The 20,669-nt window shown below is 37.6% G+C and overlaps 1 protein-coding gene across 1 annotated transcript in view; it reads left to right on the top strand.

Annotated features, from left to right (window-relative positions):
- The window catches only part of BCKDHB (branched chain keto acid dehydrogenase E1 subunit beta), a 235,262-nt gene extending 232,032 nt beyond the window's left edge, over nt 1-3,230 (top strand). The window contains exon 11 of the mRNA XM_081037742.1: nt 1,303-3,230. The gene's annotated coding sequence lies outside the window, so the exon portion shown is untranslated. The remainder of the gene's footprint in view (nt 1-1,302) is intronic.
- Nucleotides 3,231-20,669: the final 17,439 nt, after the last annotated feature.

Below are 20,669 nucleotides of genomic sequence, written 5' to 3'. Positions count from 1 at the left end.
GAAAAATCACTGTTATATTACATATGTATATTTGTCTGGACAGGCCAAGTTATGGTGCAGTAACAACTCCCAAAATTTTGGTGGATGAAAATAACAGGTTTATTTCTTTCTTTTTCTCCTCCTTCTCCTCCTCACCCTCCTCCTCCTCCTCCTCTTCCTCCTCCTCCTCCTCCTCCTCCTCCTCCTCCTCCTCCTTCTTCTTCTTCTTCTAGTTTCAGGTGTATAAACAACATTGTGATTAGGCATTTATATACCTCACAAAATGGTAACCCCAATAAGTCTAATACCGATCTGACACAGAACATAGTTATTACAATATTAGTGACTATATTCCCTATTCTGTACATCCCCATGACTATTTTTTAAAAATTATAGTTGATATTCAAAATTATATTAGTTTCAGGTATACAGCATAGTGATTAGACATTTACATAATTTATGAAGTGACCACCCTGATAAATCTAGTACTCGCCTACCACTGTACATAGTTTTTACAATAATATTGACTATATTCCCCACACTGTACTTTACATCACCATGACTTTTTGTAACTACTAATTTGTACTTAATCCTTTCACTTTTCTTACCCAGCCCCCCAACTCCTCTCCCATCTGAATCGTCAGTTTGTTCTCTGTATTTATGAGTCTGTTTCTGTTTCGTTTGTTTATTTTGTTCTTTAGATTCCACATATAAGTGAGATTATATGGTGTTTGTCTTTCTCAGTCTGACTTATTTCACTTAGCATGATACCCTCTAGGTCCGTCCATGTTGTTGCAGGTTTTTTTTTTTTTTCATGCTTTATCATCCAGGGGGAAGAATTAGATATATTTAGTGAATGGTGTTAATAATCAACACAATGAGGACATATGTGTCTGGGCCCACTGGAAATACGGAACACCTTAATTGAAGAAAGATGCAAGGTCCTGAGGAAATGGACACTGGGTTGGTGGGTTTGATGGGATATGACAGTAAAAAAAGAAGTAGCATGGAGTGGTGCAATGAGGCAGCCCAAGGATACCCGCCGCCTCAGGGATGGTACAAGTTCCTCCAAAGTGTCAAAGACATTAGGGTATTAAAGTGTTTCCTAAAATCTTCTGATTCTTCCTGATTTGCCTAGAGAGTCAGAGGCTCTGAACTCCTCCTATTCCTCTTTGTTAACATTTCCATTCTCCTTTCAATACTGTAAGGATCAACTGGCTCTTCACTCTCTGCTCCACACCACTGCCTTGTTTTCCCACAAGCAGAAGTCTGAGAAATGTTCTGCTTAGCATTTCATCTTTTCTTCCCGTTGAACTCTTTTAGGTGAGGATTTGGGCTTCTCTAAGATGAACATGAATTTCTGCGGCATAGACTCCTAAAGGAATTTGCTTCATACACTCTACCTGACATGTTTCCCTTTAACTTTGGAAAGGCCTTGGAATCAGAATTGTGTGAATGGGATGTCCTAGAGGCCAACACTGTCAGCATTGGAAGGAGAAAGAACAGTTCTGCAAGCACAGAGGAGAATTCAAGAAGAAGAAACCCTCCCTGTTAATGAGCTCCTGGCTTCCCAGACGCCGAACACCATGAGGAGACTGGAAGTATGCTCTATCTCTTGAGAGGTTTTGCTCTCAGTCCTCCACAAAGGGTATTTCTGGATTATTGTTTTTTCAAACTGCAGTTAGTCACACTATTTCCTTGGTGGCCCAACAGAGAGAAGTATTGGCCACACCCTGCTGTGGTACATGAATTTGCAGAGCTGGAGGGCACTGCTGTTCACAAACATGACCCACTTCACTCTTGAGAATCTACACTTAGTTTACTAAAGCAATGAGGTTGTGGGAATCTCTGGCATGAAACATTTGTGGGATAATAGGCTGAGTGTTGGTAAGTCTCTTAAATAATAGAAGTAGAAACTGCAGACCTCGCAGCCTCTCATCTTCCATAGAGATCTGGACAGGCCTGAGTATTGTTTGTAATACCTTGAATGCAAGACCTTGGAGGCATGACAATTTTTTCCCCCAAAGAGCCCTGAGGGTTTAAGACCCTGAAGACCCTTGGAGTGTGTATGTGGATTTGTTTGCAAGACCACACACTGTGTCAGCAGCCCCACTTTGCACTTCTCCAGCTTTGTCTAGCCAGGGCCTTCAAGGTTGATTTAAATCTTTCCATATTTTTCAGAGGCATTTGAAATTCGTTCTGCAATCTGGCCCTGGCTTGTCCTTTCTCGTTTGAGTGCAAATGGTCCTTGTAATGTCCCTCCTTTGTGGTTTGAGCATTCCTGCCTTGCTCATACATTATCCCCTCAATTTCAAAAGACCATCCTGATCCTAATTGTTTTTCAGGATTGAGTTCAGACCTCATGTTGTCCATGAATCCTTCCTAATTACTCTTGCTCAGACCGGAAGGTGTCTTACCTCTCATTTCTTCTATTACCTACACATATACTAGAGCTCTCACTACCTCCCACCCATCCCCATTTATCTCATAATAAAAGGCCATCTTGCATTTAAAATTGTGGATATATCTTACTCCCAAGAGTAATATCCTTAAAGACCAGGATTATATGTATAGAGGAGGTGGGAGGTAAATGGTAGATAGAGATTGAAGGACATCTTAGGTTCTTTTCAGCTGGGGTTACTCCATTTACTGAAACATAAAATAGTCTCACATCCTCACTGAAGTTCAGGCGCTCTCCTATGATTTCTATAAATCATGGGAGATTTATAGCCTCTTTCTCATAATTAGTTACTCTCATTGTCATTTCCAATTTGTCTGAATATCACACATTTTTTATCTCCTAGAGACTTTACGTTATCAGCTTTACACCAATCTTGTGTCCCCATATATTGTAAAACAGCATTTTTCCAAGTGGGTTCTCAGACTTTTATCAAAATCACTTTGGGTACTTGTTAAAAATACAGAATCTTATTGACTCAGAATCTATGAAGATTCTTACTGCCTTATTAAGTTCCCTGGGGGAATTCTTATGCTTAAAAGTGTGAAAGCTGCAATGCAAATGCATTATTTTCTCATCTGTGTGTTGGAAAGAAAAGAATTCTTCACTTCTTAGGACAAGTGCTTCTTCTATCACAATTCACCTGCCTTCCCAGGAGGGAAAGGATAGATTTGTTATTCTGTGTTGACAGGCTGTACACTTTCCTATTTTTTTTCTATGTTGGCCACAGTAAACTGTTTTAATTATCCCTGAGAATAATTCAATTAGACTTAGTCATCATAAACAGATTTACTGGACACAACTTGTATTGTAAATTTATCCAACACACTCCTCTTTCAAATAAGTAGCTAGAGAGCAAACATAAGCATATGGATACATTTGGTGGCATTTTAAACCACAGGAGGAAATAAGCCAGGAAGAAGTAACCTCAGCTGGAATGTGGCTTGCAACCACAAGTGTGTGAATATGGTACACCTGGTGTGAGTTTGGGACATGTGGGTGGAGCCTTCAGTGACCAGCTACCTCTGCTGGACTTCAGCCTTATGCCTTCTTGGAAGCAAGCCCCTTGACCCTCAGAACCATGGGAATTAGTGCTGGCACCAGTGGGAAAAATCTTCCCCACCCATTCACCCACAGCTACTGACTGACTCCCCAGAACTCACCTCCTATGCAAATCCTGACCCTGCTGAGAGTGTGAGCTCTGGCACACACTCCCTCCTGTCTGTTCGGGTGACTCACTGAGTGTTCAGAGCACATTTTCCTTTTCCTGGCTGCCAGTTGTAGCTATTGGCTCCCTCATTCTCTCTTTGGAACAACTCAGAAATCCTGTGCTAATGCAGTTGCTTGAACTGATGTGCAATTGTGTAGAATCCTGCAGAAAAGCATGAAACTTTACCACGAGGCTGAAGACTGGGATCTGTCACATCTGTCAGAGCATTAGACATAGCTCCGTACCCCCTTTCTACCTGTTGCTTCTTACTCTTTCTATTTGTGAGACTCTCTTGCGGTTTCCCTATATACGGAACCCTCAGATACTCCAAAGACATGAAAGTGCCAGTGGTCAGGAAATCAAAGGCGAATGTATCCCCTTTCATCTGTGTCTTCCAATGAGAAATGAAGGGCTTGTATATCTGGAAATATGATCACTTTCCCCCTCCTCTGGTATCCTTGGCACTTATATGTAGTTTGAAGTACATTATCTGGAACTTGTATAGGGACATTGATTTCATGTAAGTTAATTATCTTCCCAGGTAAGCTGTTATCTTCATTAAGGGGGGGGGGTCCAGCGACCATCCTCTTTTGTGACTGTTCCAGAGCCCAATTTAGGGTTGGGTTGAACACAGCTTTAGAAACTAGGCTGAAAAAATGAATGGGGCACACTCCCATGGAAAAGCCAAGTATGTTGAAGGAAGGGCTGTTTTGCCAGTCATATTAATTTTTCCCACACACTTTTTACACCATCAAAGGAAAGTGTCTCTTATTCTTGGATAGGAAAAAATGCATAATAAATCAGCCTGCAATAACCTAATTTCACCTCCTGGGTCAAGCAAATAGCCAGGATGAAGTTTTGAAGAATAAGTATTTGTAGGCACCTGGGCACACAACAGAGTATTTTAAATGAATTTGTATACGTGAATGGACATCTACATTTTCCAGCTGTTGTTTAGTGGATGGAAGAGGCAGCAGAGGCTCAGTGAATGCAGGCAGTGTATACAGTGGTTAAAATCTTGGGCTCTGGAGTCAGAGATTGAATCCTGGCAAGGCCACATGTTAGCTGAGTGAATAAGTGTGACGTCACTTAACCCCTTTAAGCCTCAGTGCTTCACTTATCAATAGAAATCCCCTCATAGAGTTGTGGTTAGAATTAAATGAGATTATTAATGTCAAATGCCTAAGTAGGTAGCTGATATGATCAATAAACACCCAATAAACAATAATTTATTATTAGTGGTGTTTTATTAAATTCAGGCTTTGAAGGATGGGACAGTTAAGGCTGATACCCATATTTTGATTTGTTCCTAATGTTGGCCTAAATTCCTGAGTAGTTCACTCTCAGAGAAAAGGGAAAAATTACCAAACTCTCATGAAAAACAAAGCTAAACTAAATAGAAGTGTTTGGTGTACTCTTATTGGCCTATTGTTAATGCTTTACCTCGTGGAAAGCTGGCTACATGAGGACTTGGTGGAAGACAGAATTGTTCCATCACTTTTATTTCCAAATATGTAACTAGTGTTCCTATTCTTTCAAAGGCTGAATTTCAAGTTTATGTAACTGCATGGAATTACTTGGTGATCTGAGTGATTTCAATTCATTGTGATAACTTGGATCCATAAGCCATTTCCCAAACCATCCCAAATAGATAAAGATCATGTACTGTCAATAGAACTGGGATTTAAGTTTAAAAAAAATTGGCAGAAGATATGTTTTTCATGTGCTCCCACAGTTTTTGAGGGCTGTTCCATACTAAGTTCTCACAGAGTATTGATTTTACCCAAATGGCTTCCGTGTTAGATGTAAGAAATACGCTCACTGCTTACACATTTTAAGTCTTCAAAATTAACTAAATGATAAGGAGATATTTATAGCAAGAAGCTTTGAACTTTCTGGGAAAATTATATTTTATTTCTTTAATTGAGATATCACAAATAACAGTATGTCTTATACAATCTAAACCAAAGATCACATATTTTAACAAATAATAAATGCCCTTAATATCTTTTAAAAGCAAACTTGGAGAGAAGTTTTCTAAATTAAAAATATTTCTGGAAGAAATCAAATGCTAATATAGAAGCACTTGCTTAATTTATATTTCCCATAAACTCTATTTGACCTTCACTTCAAGGACACTTAGCAAGAAAACTGTCTGGAATATCCCACACGAAACAGGATAAATGTATTACATCCCTGAGTAAAGACTGCCCAAATATTCGCTTACTACTTGATAGAGGGAGAAAAAAAAAGAAAAAAAGTACTCTAAGCCCTTTTTTTGTTTAGGAAAAGTTTAGTTTTCAGGTTTATCCTCAATACATTGAAGCTGAAGGGAGCTCTGTGGCGTAGTGGTATATTTCATCTGTGAATAAGAAGAAATATAAAGAATTGGTTGCTATTGTAAAAAGTTGGTAAATTCTAGTACAGAGAATCAAAACTCTGCTGAGATACTACTTTTAGACCAAGACCCATCTTCTTGGCTTGAAATTACACTGAGTCATATGGACCCTTCTCAGGCTTTATCTTACTTGACCACTCTATAATATTTGACATTGCTGATTGGACTCTCCTCTGTGAAATACTCTTCTTTGGCTTCTGTGATTCTTCATTCTCAGGGAGATTCTTTACTCTACTTGGTAATGGCTCTTCTTTCTTGGTCGATCCCTTGATAATTGGTCCTTTAATATTCGTTATGATCTTGTTACATCTCATACTACACACACAATCCCTTTAATATCATTCTTTTATGACATCACCTAGTACACACATTGGGTGCAGAATCTAAAACCAATATTTCCTAAGATTGAAATCTGTATTGCCATCTCCTTACTACGATTTTTTTCACTTGAATGTTCTTTCTTAGCATGTCCAAACTGAACTTATTATTTTCTGCCCTGCATCTCCTATTTTTCTTTTCTCAACGAACACTATCACCTAGTTGCCTAATTAAAAAAACCTAGATGCTATCTTTGACTCCTCTGCCTCCATTATTTCTCACAGATAATCAGTCTTCAAGATCTGCTGTGCCTACAGTTACTCTTCCTCATGTTTATCTATTTCTGTCCACATTCATTGCCAGCGTCTCAGGTCAGGTTCCTATCGCTGAGTTAGGAATCACAGGATCACAGCCTGTGATTCCTACCTGGTTTTCCCTGACTCCTTCCTACATGCTCTGGAGTTTTATAAAGTGCTACAAAGAGGACATTTGATCATTTCTCTTGCCTGAGTAGAACCCTTCAAAAAATTTACCATCATAGTTATGATAAAGTTCAAACTTATAAACATTAGCATAAAATATCATGTATGCTCTGACTCTCTTTATTTGTTAACCTCTCTAGCTTCAGCTCTGGACGTTACTCCTCTTGTACTGTACACTACAGCCATATTGAAGTGCTTGAAGTTACTGAATGGGCCATTTTCTGTCTTTCCTCTGGGCCTTTGCATACGTTTCCCCCTCTGCTTAGAATAATCTTTCCTTATCTGTCTGGCTCACACCCACCCATTTTTTCAGCTGAGAGAGCATTTCATCCGGGAAGCTTTCCCTGAACCTCTTTCCAATTCTATATCTGAGTTAGATGCTCCTTCTTAATACCTCTATAATACCTGATTCATCTACATTTCATGGCACTTACTATATGTATAGAATACATAGAGGGTGCCAAAAAAAATGTATACATTTTAAGAAAGAAAAAAACTATATTAAAATTGTAATACTCAATATATTCTGATAACAAAAGATGAATACAAATTGTGTGTATACATTTTTTGGCACCCCTGGTATATATAGTATGTATATTATATATACTACACCACATATATATATATATATATATATATTATATATATATATATATATACACACATATATATACATACATATATTCAATGCCTATTTATTAATCTATCTCCTCCAGAGCTATTTGAGTTTAGGAGCTTTATCTTTTCAACATTGTATCCCTAATGCCTTCTTAACTATTTGGTACATGGTACGCACTTAATAGATATGTTTTAGAATTAACTCAAGGAGAAGAGCCTGATGCAAAGATTTTGTCTTATTTTGGAGTAACTAAGCATCTGATAAGGCTCTCTGGGGAGCTTTCTATAGCTAGCGTACCCTCCACTCACATTCTAGACATGAGAGCGCTAAAGAGATAGTTAACAACTGAACTGAGGCTACAGTAGCCCAAAATTGCACTCTCAAAGTCCATGCCCAGAATTTCAGGAGTCTCCGTTGTGCCCTTTGAAGGGAACAAACGAGAAATCTTTCACTGTTCTTGAAGACATTATGTGCCCCATGGTTTTCAAAGCTGGGGAAATATTTAACTCCATATCCATGGCTTTTTGGAACTCATGTGGAATCCAGAATTTTGGAGCTGATGTTTCATGAGTTTGTGGGAATCAAATCAAGATTGTCAGTGGCTACAGACTGCCAAGAGGACTTGATATTTCCATAGTTTTCTTCTTCCAAATGAACATTGAGATTATTTGTCTATAGTTCTGCCAGAGTCCTCTCCAGACTGTGATTTGTTGGGAACAAGTCACCATGAACATGTTCTCAGGTCTCCATCTTCCTGCCATTGCATGAGAAATGGAACTTATCAAACATGTAGCATAGCCAAACTTTCTGAGTTCTACAGGACTGTTCAGAGGGCTCAGAATGACACACACCCACAATTAAAACAAAAAAGAAGGATGAGTAAGTGAGGAACTGAGAATCACATATTTTTCTAAATTAGATTTATCTGTAAGATTTAAATATGTGCAAACATATTTTGAATGATCTGGTATGAATTATGGTTTTGTTATTAAAAAGTCATTTTGCATTGTCTTTATGTGTGAAGTGAAAAGAGACTTGCTTTGCTGGATATTTCTCTTTGGTTGGTAAGTATTGAATTTTGAGGGGATACTAGTCTTTTTAGCCAAATTGAAAAACAGCTCCAAATTTAAAGGATACTTCATCTGAATTCAAGCTGTGTTTGGGTTTGGCAATGTATTTTTCTTTAGCAATGAAAAAGATGTTTGATTCTTATGACTTGGTAGACCTCAACCAAGCTCAAACACAAGTCGTAGTCCCTATGATGTAGACGTGGGGGAAACCAATAGATGAGAGGAAAATGTGCCTCAATGAAGCAAGCAAAAGAGGATTTTCAAAAATAGAGAGGAATTATTTTTAATCAAAAGCTGTGCGAATTTTGAGCTTCTTATTTTCTGATTTTCAATATATTTTTTAAAAATGTTTAAATTTTATCTCAGATCTTGCTGTTTGTTTCAGGTTCCTCTTCACAAATAGTAGAAAGTGGTTGGGCTATTTTCAATGCTTGACAGAAAAACAACTACTACCTTTAAACACCAATTATATGCTATAACGTTGGTCATACTCGTATAGTATCTCATTCATGTTCACATCTTCCCTACACCACCGTACTATTTCCCCACTTTAAAGATGGGAACAATGAGACTCAGATTGATCAAGTGATGTGTCCAAACCCACACAGTTAGGAAGTCTCAGACCCCTCTAGCTGTTTTCTGTACCTGGAACACTCTGCCCAGGACTCCCTGGGATTCACTCCCTCCCCTAGAGATGTCCTACCTTCCCTACTTTATGTGGACAAATTCTATATCTTTTAAAGCTCAGCTCTTTCAAGAACCTTCTCTGGTTTGCTACCCACCACCCTAGCTTTAGATAGGTGCCCTTCTGGATTCTACCTGTCTGTTAATCTGCCTCCATCAAGCATTGATTATAAGTATATTGAGTCTCTCTTTAGTCGGTCTCATCATCTGAACTGTCAATTCCAGTTCACAGGTGGAACTATATCATCTGTATATCTTCAGTGATTCACTTAGCCCTAATAAATAACTTATACTATAAAATCTATAAATAAATAAATAACTCCCTTAGGATTTCTATAAATAATCTCTCCATTGCCTTATCTTTAAAAAAAAACAAAAAAAAAAACAACCCCTCAATATCTAACAAAAATTCCTCTCCCAGCCCTGCTCAGTGAAGGCCATTCATTGCAAGAGTGAAAGGAGACTGCTTGCTCCTTGTTCCCCACATTTCTCTTGTACTATTTTTCCAAAGTAATCAATCAATTTCACTTCAGAAAAAAGGCTACACTGTTTATCACACTACTGCTCCACATTTACATTATGCCTGGGTTCCATATTCTAGCACAGAGAATATAAAGCTTCAGATAAGGATTTAGTGCTAGTACTTTGAGAGTTAAATCCCAAGACAGTAAAAGTGAGAGGAAAGGGAAGAATGGGAAGCCAGGAAAAATGAAGAATTACTACTCCAATTACTTTTTCACAACGAGCTATAAAGAGATACTTCCTGTTTGGCAGGTGCCTACACTTGCTTGCACAGGACATCTTCAGGCAGGATAATTGGAGGGAGTAAGGGAAAGGAAATTAATTTTTCTTTCTTGCCTCCCTTTGGCCAAGATCGCTCTGTGAGGAATTAAGTACCTTGCATTCCAAATTGGGTCATCCAGCTCCTTTGGCAACCTCTTGGGGACAGATGTGCTTCCTGTGGCAGCATTTCCCCAAATCTGGAAAAGATGGGAGGAACCAGGGACTTCAGGCATAAGATGATTGTTTTTAAAAGACTGATTGTATGGGCTTGTATCCATTGCAATTCATACGATGCATTCATGATGGAAGTTGAGTAAACAGTTGAAGATCCCAGAGCTGGTAAGACTGAGAGACTCAGAAGAGGCATGTAAGTCTCATACAGGTGCATTCCCACCTTGTACATCCAATTCGTTTCTCTCTTACACTGTCTTCTGTCATGAATCCCACTGCCTCCCCAAATTATGATGTAGCTGGTCCAAATGTCTTCTATCTGGACAATATACTGGCAACTCAAGCATAGCACAACAGGTCTAAAATTGAACTCATATAATACTTTTCTATGAAAACGTTTCCCTCTCCTGATTTTTCACATTTCTCTTCATGAAAACACTTAATACTTACAGTCGTGAAGGTCGAAACTTGAGAGATATCTCTGGTTGCATCCCTCCTTTTGTGTACAGGGAGGGTCCCTAATATAAACATATCAGCAATTCCCAACAGTGGCAAGGATATTCTGACACAAATGACATATTCAGCAAGCATATGAATGAAATGAATGGATGTCTTTTCGTTTCAGTTTTTATTTGTTCCCAAAATGCTGTTTAGTGATAGAGAAGGAGGAGATGAGTAGAGAAATCAACAAACCAGCTGCAGTTTTGCAATAAACCAGACACACCCAACACAGTTAGGAGCGTTTGCTGGGAGATTGGGAAGCTTCGGTGCATCCAATCTCCGTTGCTTCCTGGGGCCATCCCACTGTTACCAGCTACTGTGGTTGGAACTATAGGCAAATATGGAAATGAACCAGGAGGACATTAAAAGAGAGATTAAAAAAAATACTAGATGTATCAATTTGTCAGAATTACCTGTTTTGAATGGAAGAATTTCAGAGATAGTTAAGGTGATGAACCTTCAGTTTAATGCTTAGGTCTTGCAAAATTTCTTAAAATCTTGCTGGGTAATTTATGCCTATCTGATAAAGCAGGAGAGAAGTTTTAGAAGGAAGTCAAGTATGTCTCTTCCAAGACTCACCTTCTGTCTCTCCCCTTTACATATATTATTAGTGAAGGAATTTTAGAAGATTGTAAGAAACAAAATGTGTAGGCATTTGGGATTTTATGAGAAAATGCATGTCAGATTTGGGAGTTTGGAATTTCAGATATTTTCTCAAAAATTGTAAGTGAAAGCTGTCACCATGAACATAAAAAAGGGTTCTCCATTCCAACTGTCAAATGTACTAATCAAGGACCAGGTCTGAGGGAGTCACCATTCCTTCATATTTTTATTGAATCTCCCCTCTATAGAAAAACAGCCTTTAGTGAAAAAGAAAATTAGACTCCAGAGGTGATATTTTGCCAGCAACATTTCTAATGGCCTTTTCATCTGCCTGATGAACTCATTGTAGCCATGGAAATTCTAATTTCCTATGTTGGGTCAGCTTCAGAAATGTGCTCACTTATGTGCTTCAAATGGACTTAGCTAATAAACCAAGAAATGATTAAATATATCTTGCTTATATTTTAAAGATCAGGGCACTTCAGGGTCAGATTTGCTCCAAAATTTTCTATGTAACATACTTCCCATTAAAATACAATTTTCTCTACCAAGAAGGTGTTAAGCTTCTGATCTCTCATGGAAATTGTACTCTGTATGAGTATTACCTCATCCAAATGTATGTTCCCAGTGAACCTGTCATCAAGTAGACTTGATGCCTTAATTTTTTCCTTTTGTAGCAAGATGCCTTGCTGGTTACTAATGCAGACCTCGCTTAGGGGCAGTAAGGGCAATACAAAAAAAGTGTATGGTAATTACGAGCATTAGAACTGAGCACAGCCATTACTGTAGCATTTGATGCTGAGATTTTAGGGTCAACCAAGTTTTTTCTTCAGAATCAAAATAAGGGTAATTGGACTCAATTAATCTATTCAGTGCATGGTTCAAGTCCGTGAACTCTACAGTTACAAAGATAACTGTACCATAGATTTTGCCTTTAAGGATGCTAACACATGTCTATAGTTTGTCTATTTATTCAACATACATTTTCTGAGCATGTTTTGTCTACTGACGTAGGCTCTGGAGATACAGTGGTACATGGTACAAATCCTTACTAGTGCTCAATACAAGGCCTGATATTAAATAATAGGCTGTGAATGAGGAGCAGATAATGCATAGTGTATATTCTTAAGATATGGTAGCTACATGCATGTGGATGGGAATTAGGACTTCATGAAGGAGCAGTATTTGCTATGGGCTTTGAAGGACGGGCAAGATCAGAAATGTGGAGATACTAAAGACCCCTCAAACTCTAACATTCTCTATTTATAGGATTCCAAGCTCAAGTGATCCAAAACGGCTCCTCAGAATTGCAGCAAACTGAGGTCAATGGTGTAGGTTCTCCACTGAAAAGTCAAAAAAACCTTAGAGATCAAGCCCCAGGAGAGTCTAAGGTATCATTACGAGTGTGTAATGTTAGGCCATGTTTTCTCAACAAAATTTCCTCAGACTCCCTAACTAAATATTTTTGGACTTATATTCTAAGTTCAGAGACTTGAGCCTTTCACAGCTAACTGGATAAAATAAGAACTACATTTTACTGCATACTCGTACTTTGTTTAGGAAGCAGGTTAGTCTCCAATATTAGAAAGTTCTAAGAAAGAATCTGAAATATGACACCTTGCTCAGCAGCTGACAATATTGCCTACATTTCTTATTTTCAAATAATTTTATTAAAATATAACTAATATACAATACAATATTATATTAGTTTCAGGGGTACAGCATAGTTATTCAACATTTATATACCTAAAGATATGATCAACATGATAGTCTAGCAACCATCTGACACTGTACCAGGCTCACAATATTATTGGCTATATTCCTCATGCTGTACATTACAACCTCATGACTTATTTGTTTTATACCTGGAAATTTGGACCTCTTATTCCCGTTCCCCTCTCCCCGCTTTAAAAATTTTTCAAGTACAGCTAACATTCAACATTATTTTATGTTAATTTCAGGTGTACAGCATAGTGGTTATACATTTACATAATTTAAGGAATGAACCCCTGACAAGTCTAGTAGCCATCTAGCACTATACATAGTTATTACCATATCATTGGTTATATTCCGTGCACTTTGCATTACATTCCCATGATTATTTTGTAACTACAAATTTGTACTTCTTAGTCCCTTCACATTTTTCACTCATCCCCAACCCCCCTCTCATCTGGCAACCATCAAAATGTTTTCGGTATCTATGAGTCTATTTCTGTTTTGTTTCTTAATTTTGTTCTTAGATTCCACATATAAGCAAAATAAGTTGCGTCTGTCTTTCTCTATCTGATATACTCCACTCAGCACAATACCCTCCAGGTCCATCCATGCTGCTGCAGATGGCAAGAACACATTCCCTTTCATGGCTGTTTTGTTTGGTTGTTTGTTTTTTTCATTTCCATTTTCATTAAATATCTTTTTCCATCCCTTTAAGGGTGTGTGAGCATTTCAATCTCAAGTGAGTCTCTTGTAGGCAGCACATGTAGGGTTTTGCTTTCTTATTCATTCAGCCACCCTATGTCTTTTGATTGGGTTACTTTCATTCCATTTACATTGAAAGTAATTGCTTAACAACATGTAGCTATTGCCATTTTTGTTACTCATCATTTTGATATTTATTTTTCTCCATTTTAAAAAGTCCCTCTAACATTCCTTATAAAACTGGTTTGGTGGTGATGAACTCCTTTAGTTTTTTCTTGTCTGGGAAGCTCTTTATCTGTCCTTCAATTTTAAATGAAAGCCTTGCTGGGTAGAATAGTCTTGGTTGTAGGTCCTTGCTTTTCATCACTTAGAATATTCTGTGCCAATCCCTCTTGGCCTGCAAAGTTTCTGTTGAGAAATCAGCTGACAGTCTTATGGCAGCTCTTTTATAAGTTACTAGTTGCCATTCTCTTCCTGCTTTTAGGATTTTCTCTTTGTCTTTAACCTTTGCCATTTTAATTATAATGTGTCTTAGTGTGGTCCTGTTTGGGATTTTCTGTGCTTCCTGAACTTGTACATCTATTTCCTTTGCCAGGTTAAAAAAGTTTTCAGTCATTGTTTCTTCAAATAGGTTCCTAATCTCTTGCTTTCTCTCTTCTCCTTCTGATACCCCTATTATGCAAATATTGTTACTCTCGATGTCCCAGAGTTCACTTAAACTATCCTAATTTCTTTGGATTCTTCTTTTTTTTTTTTTTTTTTGCTGTTCTAATTGGGTGTTTTCTTCTGTCTTGTCTATGAAATCACTGATTCAATCCTCTGCTTCATCTAGTTGGCTAGTGATTCCTTTTAATGCATTCTTCATTTCAGTTACTGTATACTTCACTTCTGACTGGTTCTTTTTTATGGATTCTATGTCCTTTTTTATGCTTGCTATCTCTTTGTTGAAGTTCTCACTAAGTTCCTTGAGCATCCTTATAACTTGTTTTGAACTCTGTCTCTGGTTGTTTGCCTCCATTTCATTTAGTTCTTTTTATGGAGTTTTCTCCTGTGTTTTTATTTGGGATGTATTTCTTTGTTTCCTCATTTTGGTTGCCTCTCTGTGTTTGTTTCTATGTGTTACGTAGATCTGCTATGTCTCCCAGTCTTGGCTGGGTGGCCTTCTGTAGTAGGTGTCCTGTGCGGCCAAGTGGCATAGTCTCCGGTCAACTGCTTCCAGTGCCTCAGCAGTGTCCTCTGTGTGGGTGTGTGTACCTTCCTCTTATAGTTTAGTCTTGATTGCTATTAGCATGTCAGCAGGTGGGATTGATCCTTATGCTGACTGGTTGTGGGGTTTGGCCATGTCCACAGCTTATGAGCTGCTGGGCAGGGGGCTTACCCCACTGAGTGGGATTCACCCTAGCTAGCTCTGGTGCCTGTTGAGACCACCCTTTGTGTGTGCTGCTTGTGGGGCTAACTAGGCAGTGTCCTGCTGTGTTCTGAAGCCGACCTCTAAGTATGTTGGTTCTGGGGCCTCTTGGGAGGGGCTCCAGTGCAGGCCCAGGTCACCTACTCCTTTTTTCGGGGACTACATGGTAGAAGCTACAGAGTGATACATGGTTGTTTGGTGTCTGGAAGCATGTCTGGTGCTAAACCTGGAAGCACGTGGGAGAGGCCATGCTATGAACAGAGGATCTTAGCCACCAGTACCCAGCCTGGGATAGCTTTGCAAAAAGCCAGGATACCACAAGGCTTGCCAGCTCTCTTAAGGCTCAGCCACTGCTAAATCCTTATGTGGTATGCCATTTGGGTGAAGCAGAGTCTCAGGGAGTCACCAGAGCAAGAAGAGTTGTGGTTACCAGATTAATGTGGACTCTGGTTTGGTGTCAGTGCTGAGCCTGGAGCTACTCAGAAGAAGTCTCAGAGCACACCGAGGCCAGTCACCACCCACCTGGGTCCTGTCACACTCCAGTAGTTTTCCAAAAAACAGTGCAATTCAGACAGGGCTGGCTGCTTGTGGAGACAATGTGCTTCTGGCGTTGGGGAAGTTGGGTGGGGCGGGATCCCGATGAGTCAGCACGGTGAAGCAGTGGAGCTCACCAGACCAATCAGATTCAAATTTGGTTGTAAGCACAGGGGGCGGGCTCAACACAGGAAAGATGGTGCCTGCCTGACTGACGACTGAATGGGAGGAGGACAGGGAAAATGCCAACTGTCCTCCAGTCCTTCCTTCAAAGCCACACACCTCAGTATGCCCCTGTATGTCTCCGATGCCTCCTGAGTCATTGTCCCTCTGCTGGAGCTCAAGGTGAGTGCTTGTGAATGAGTGAGTCTGTGCATAAGCCATTTAAGACGACGTCTGGGTTTCCCGCAGCCTTCCGTCCCACCCGGATGGTCAGAATCCCCATTGTTTTTCACAGCCGGATATTGTGGGGGCTCCTCTACCTGCACTGTACTCTGGGCTGGGCAGCCTGGTATGGAGGCCTGGGGTCCCTCACTTCTCCAGGGGAAACCTCCTTGGCTGAGAAATCCTTCCTTGTTCTCAATTACCACACGGAGGTTTGGGGCCTGTTCTGTAGCTTTACCCTCCTACCAGTCTCAATGTGGCTTCTTATGTCTATTTTTGGTTATAGAACTTCTGCTCAGCTAGACTTCAGATGGTTCTCCAGGTTGATTGTTCTATGATTTAGTTGTAATTTTAATGTGTTCATGGAAAGATGCAGGCACAGTATTTATCTATTCCACCATCTTGGATTTTTTCAATATTTTTGCTTACATTTCAATTTGCTTTCATTCTTTTTATTTCAGTTGTCCTAGTTTACTATTTTACTAGATATTTTGACCAACTAGGACGCAAAATAATCTGCACTTGCCGTAATCTAAATGCATCATTTTGTGTAGATTTAAATTTATATCAACATTGCCTTCCTAACTAGAATGTATTTTTTTTTAATAGACTCTTACAGTCCTGTGCAGGTAGAGAGAGCTGGATGTTAGCTGGATTGAACAGAGGTAGCACAGATCTGAAGGTTTTTAATCTAAGGGATCAAATTTCAGGAAGTAGGTTCAGGGAGTCAATTTCCTCTCCCATGGTTTCAGGCAAAAGGGATGGTTTACACATATATATATATATATATATATATATATATATATATATATATATGTGTTTGTGTGTGTGTATGTATATGTATATATATATGTATATGTATATATATAGGAGTATATATAGGAGTATATATATAAATGTATATATATTTACCCCTGCCTCCACTTAGGCCTACAGAAATCTGCCACAGGGGATTTACATACCCTGCTCAGTCTTGCCCAGTGTCTCCTTTGAGGATCAGAATGAGTTTGTTTATTTGAAACTTTATAGCAGTCAAGGATACAGTAATCTTTCAATGAATGGGTAACATTCCCCTTCTTATCCTTGGTTTCCATCAAAATTACCACCATCTTATTGAATTTTGGAGGCTTATTGCTATATTGTTTCTTATTATAAAGAAATTTAAATGGCATCACATTATAATACAATTGTAATCTTTATAATCTCTTAAAATATATCTTGAACATTTTCCCATATCATTAAATAATCTACAGCACAATTTTAATAACTATATGTATTCCATTATATGTATTATATATTTTTACCCTAATCATGAATATATTACAGTTGTAAAATATACTTGCGATATACTATATATACATGCATATATATATATGTGTATATATGGTTTGCTTTACCCGTTAATTCTCACTGTTCTCTCCAGAGTTAATTAGCGTCCATCTTGAATTCACTGGTTTGGCATTTTATACATAGTTACACCTGTATTAACAAAGTTTATTTTAAAAATATAAACATTAAATATTGAATATATTTAATTAGATAGAAACATATATTTCTAAAATACATCTGGGTATGAAAATAACAATGCTATGAACCTTAGAAACCAATGTTTCCAACAGCAATAATGACAGGAGCAGCCGACATGAGCTCTTCTCAGGTCTACTTCGGAATTATGACACTACTGGCCATCTCTTTTCCTTTGGTAGATGTACTGTTCCATTTGAAAGGCAAGGTTGGTGCCAACTAAATGGGTTCCTGCTGCTAAGAATGTTAGCACATTCTACTCCTTCATTTATATGAGGTTGGTGTAAAAGTAATTGTGGTTCAAAAGCTTAAGAACAATTGCAAAAGCCACAATTACTTTTGCACCAACTTAATTGGCCATCAAGTGCCTCAGACATTGTAAAACTTTCCCCTTAAATTATGACAGGAGCCAGGACAATATGATATGGACCCCTCTCTGGGTGGCATGGAAAGGCCATAGTTTTTTGCGTCTTTCCTTTTTTCTTTCATCTTGCCAGAAACTTATTGGTTTTATTAGTCTTTTTGAAGAACCAATTTCTGACTTTGTTGAATCTTTATGTGGTATGGATGTTTACTCATCCATTAATTTCTTTGTTTTTTCCTTTGTTATGTTTTTTCTTTGGGGGGGATTCTGTCTTTTTCTAACATCTTAAGATGAATGCTTAGTTGATTAAGCATGAGGAAAATGGGCTAAATAATATTAATACAAGGCCTTTTATCTTGGCCCTTACAAAGTCATGAAAGGCCTTCCTTTTCTCTCATCTCTTTTTGGCCATTAAATGCAGAGGACCCAGTAAGCTCAATAAGATTCCAATGGGGTCTAGAAGATGGCAATGCTAGGAAAGAGATGGAGTCATAAACCTGTATCATTGGCGACTGTGAAGGAGAAACAAACTTCTATTGTGTTAAATCACTGAGGCTTCGAGGTTTACCTGTTAGGACACTAAGGCTGTAGCACAGCCTAATGAATACAGTGTTGGTCAAGTGTTCTATGTCTGCAGTGTCATTTTGTCTGTTTAATCCAGCAATTACTGAAAAAAATATGTTAAAATACTCTAATCTGATAGTTGATTTTGTAAACTTGTATTTCTGTTTTTCTTTTTTGTATTTCTATTGTCTTGTTATATTGTTAGGTACATACAAGTTTAGAATAGTCTTATATTCCTGATAAATTTAGTCTTCTGTCATTATAGAGTGACTTTTTATTTCTAATAATGCTCCTTGCCTTAGAGTCTACTTTGGTTTAAATATAATTATTCCCACTTTATTTGGTTAGTATTTGGCTATGATAAATTTTTCTTTTTAAATATTTCTCTTTTTCTGAGTTTTTTTAAATGTTTGCTGTCTTTAAAATAGATTGACTGTTTCTGCTCACTCAATTTCTTTTAATTTCTGCGAATTTATAAAGAAAATTACTTTTCTTCTGCCTACAATGCATCCTTTAGAATTTTCTTTAAAAAAGGTCTCTTAGAAGTAAATGCTTTCAGATTTTGCTCCTTTGTTTGTAATTCTCTTAATCTTTTTGTTGTAAAAGTATACTTTTATTGGGATTAAAATTCTAGATTGAAGCTTTTGTTTCTAGGAATTACGGATTAGATTGCAACAGAACAATTTCTCTGAGAACACATAAAAAGTCTTGGTAAATGTGAAACACCTGTTGGAAGGTGTTGGCAAGGTACTGAAGTAGCTATAATGTGTGTAATCAAGATCCTAAGGAGAAAGGAATTGGAAAAAGGTGAATCAAACATGACTCACTGCTTTTCTTCCCAAAACATTTGCTGATTCTTAACGCTACCAGGCTTGGATGTTGATCAGATATTTATCTCTAGGGGAAAGTATACTTTAGGGTATTCTAAAGTTAATAGAAAATAACTTTGTTACCAAGAAGCTAATTGAGGAAGGAAAGTGGAAAATATTTTATTAATCCAAAGAGCAGAGAAAGAAACAAAAGAACACAAAATAGGTGGACCAAATGGGAAGGAATAGTAACATGATAGATTTAAAATAAAACATATCAATGTTTACATTAAATATTCCAATTAATAAATGAATAATGTCATACGGAAGATTGTAAAAGCAAAACTCAATTATTTGCTGTTTTAAAAAGATTTGTTTTAAATATGAAAACAGAAATGTTGAACATGAAAAAAAAATTATAACATGAATTCTAATGAGCCTAAGTTGACATTTATTTTCTGTCAGCACAATGAAGTTATTATTTTATTCTCTTCCAACTTTCACTATAGCCTTTGAGAAATCAGTTGTCAATGTAATTGTCATTCATTTGAGTATAATCTATATTTCTTCTCTGGTTGATTTTAAGATTTTTGTCTTTGGTATTATATAGTTTTTCCATGGTGTGGCTTTTGTTTTATTTATCTTGGTCGCAATTCACTAGCCTTCTGGTCAGGTGTATAACTGTCAGGTGTATAAATTTCTTGTCTATTATCCTTTCAAAGGTTTCTTCTGTTTAATTTCCTACCTCCTTTTCCATTTATAGTTAAATGGCTGATAGATCTTCCTACTTTGTTCTCCATGTCTCTTAGCCACTTTATCATATTCTTCATTTGTCTTTTTATATGTGGTACATTCTAGAAAATTTCACATAATCATTCTGTTTAATTAATTTTATTTTTGTCTAATGTATTGTGCTTTGAGTATTTTATGTGTAAGTTATTATAGTCTTTATTTCCAAACGTTTTATTTTTTCATTTTTCAAGATAAACTTTTCCATTTTTAATAATCTTTTGTGTTCTAGTCATATATTGAAGCCCACATTTTACTTCTTTAAACATATTTGTGTTATATTTTAAAATTGATAATTCTAGTAACTGAGGTCTTTATGAATCTCAATAACCTTGTCTTGGGTTAAATTGTGACACCTCTGCCCCCCCCACACACACAATTCATGTGCTTCTTAGAACCTCAGAATGTGATCCTATTTGGAAATTAGGTCTTTGCTGGTATAATTACTTAAGATGACATCAAACTGGAGTGGGATGGGCCCTACATACAATGTGACTGGTGTCCTTATAAGAAGAAAAGAGACACAGAAACACATACAAAGAGAGAAGATGTGAAGACAGACACATGAGAAAAATGCCATGTGAAGACAGGCAGAGATT

The sequence above is a fragment of the Rhinolophus hipposideros genome, assembly GCF_964194185.1.
Source record: "Rhinolophus hipposideros genome assembly, chromosome: 3".
Lineage (NCBI taxonomy): Eukaryota > Metazoa > Chordata > Mammalia > Chiroptera > Rhinolophidae > Rhinolophus > Rhinolophus hipposideros.
This window is presented reverse-complemented; position numbering and strand designations above follow the sequence as displayed.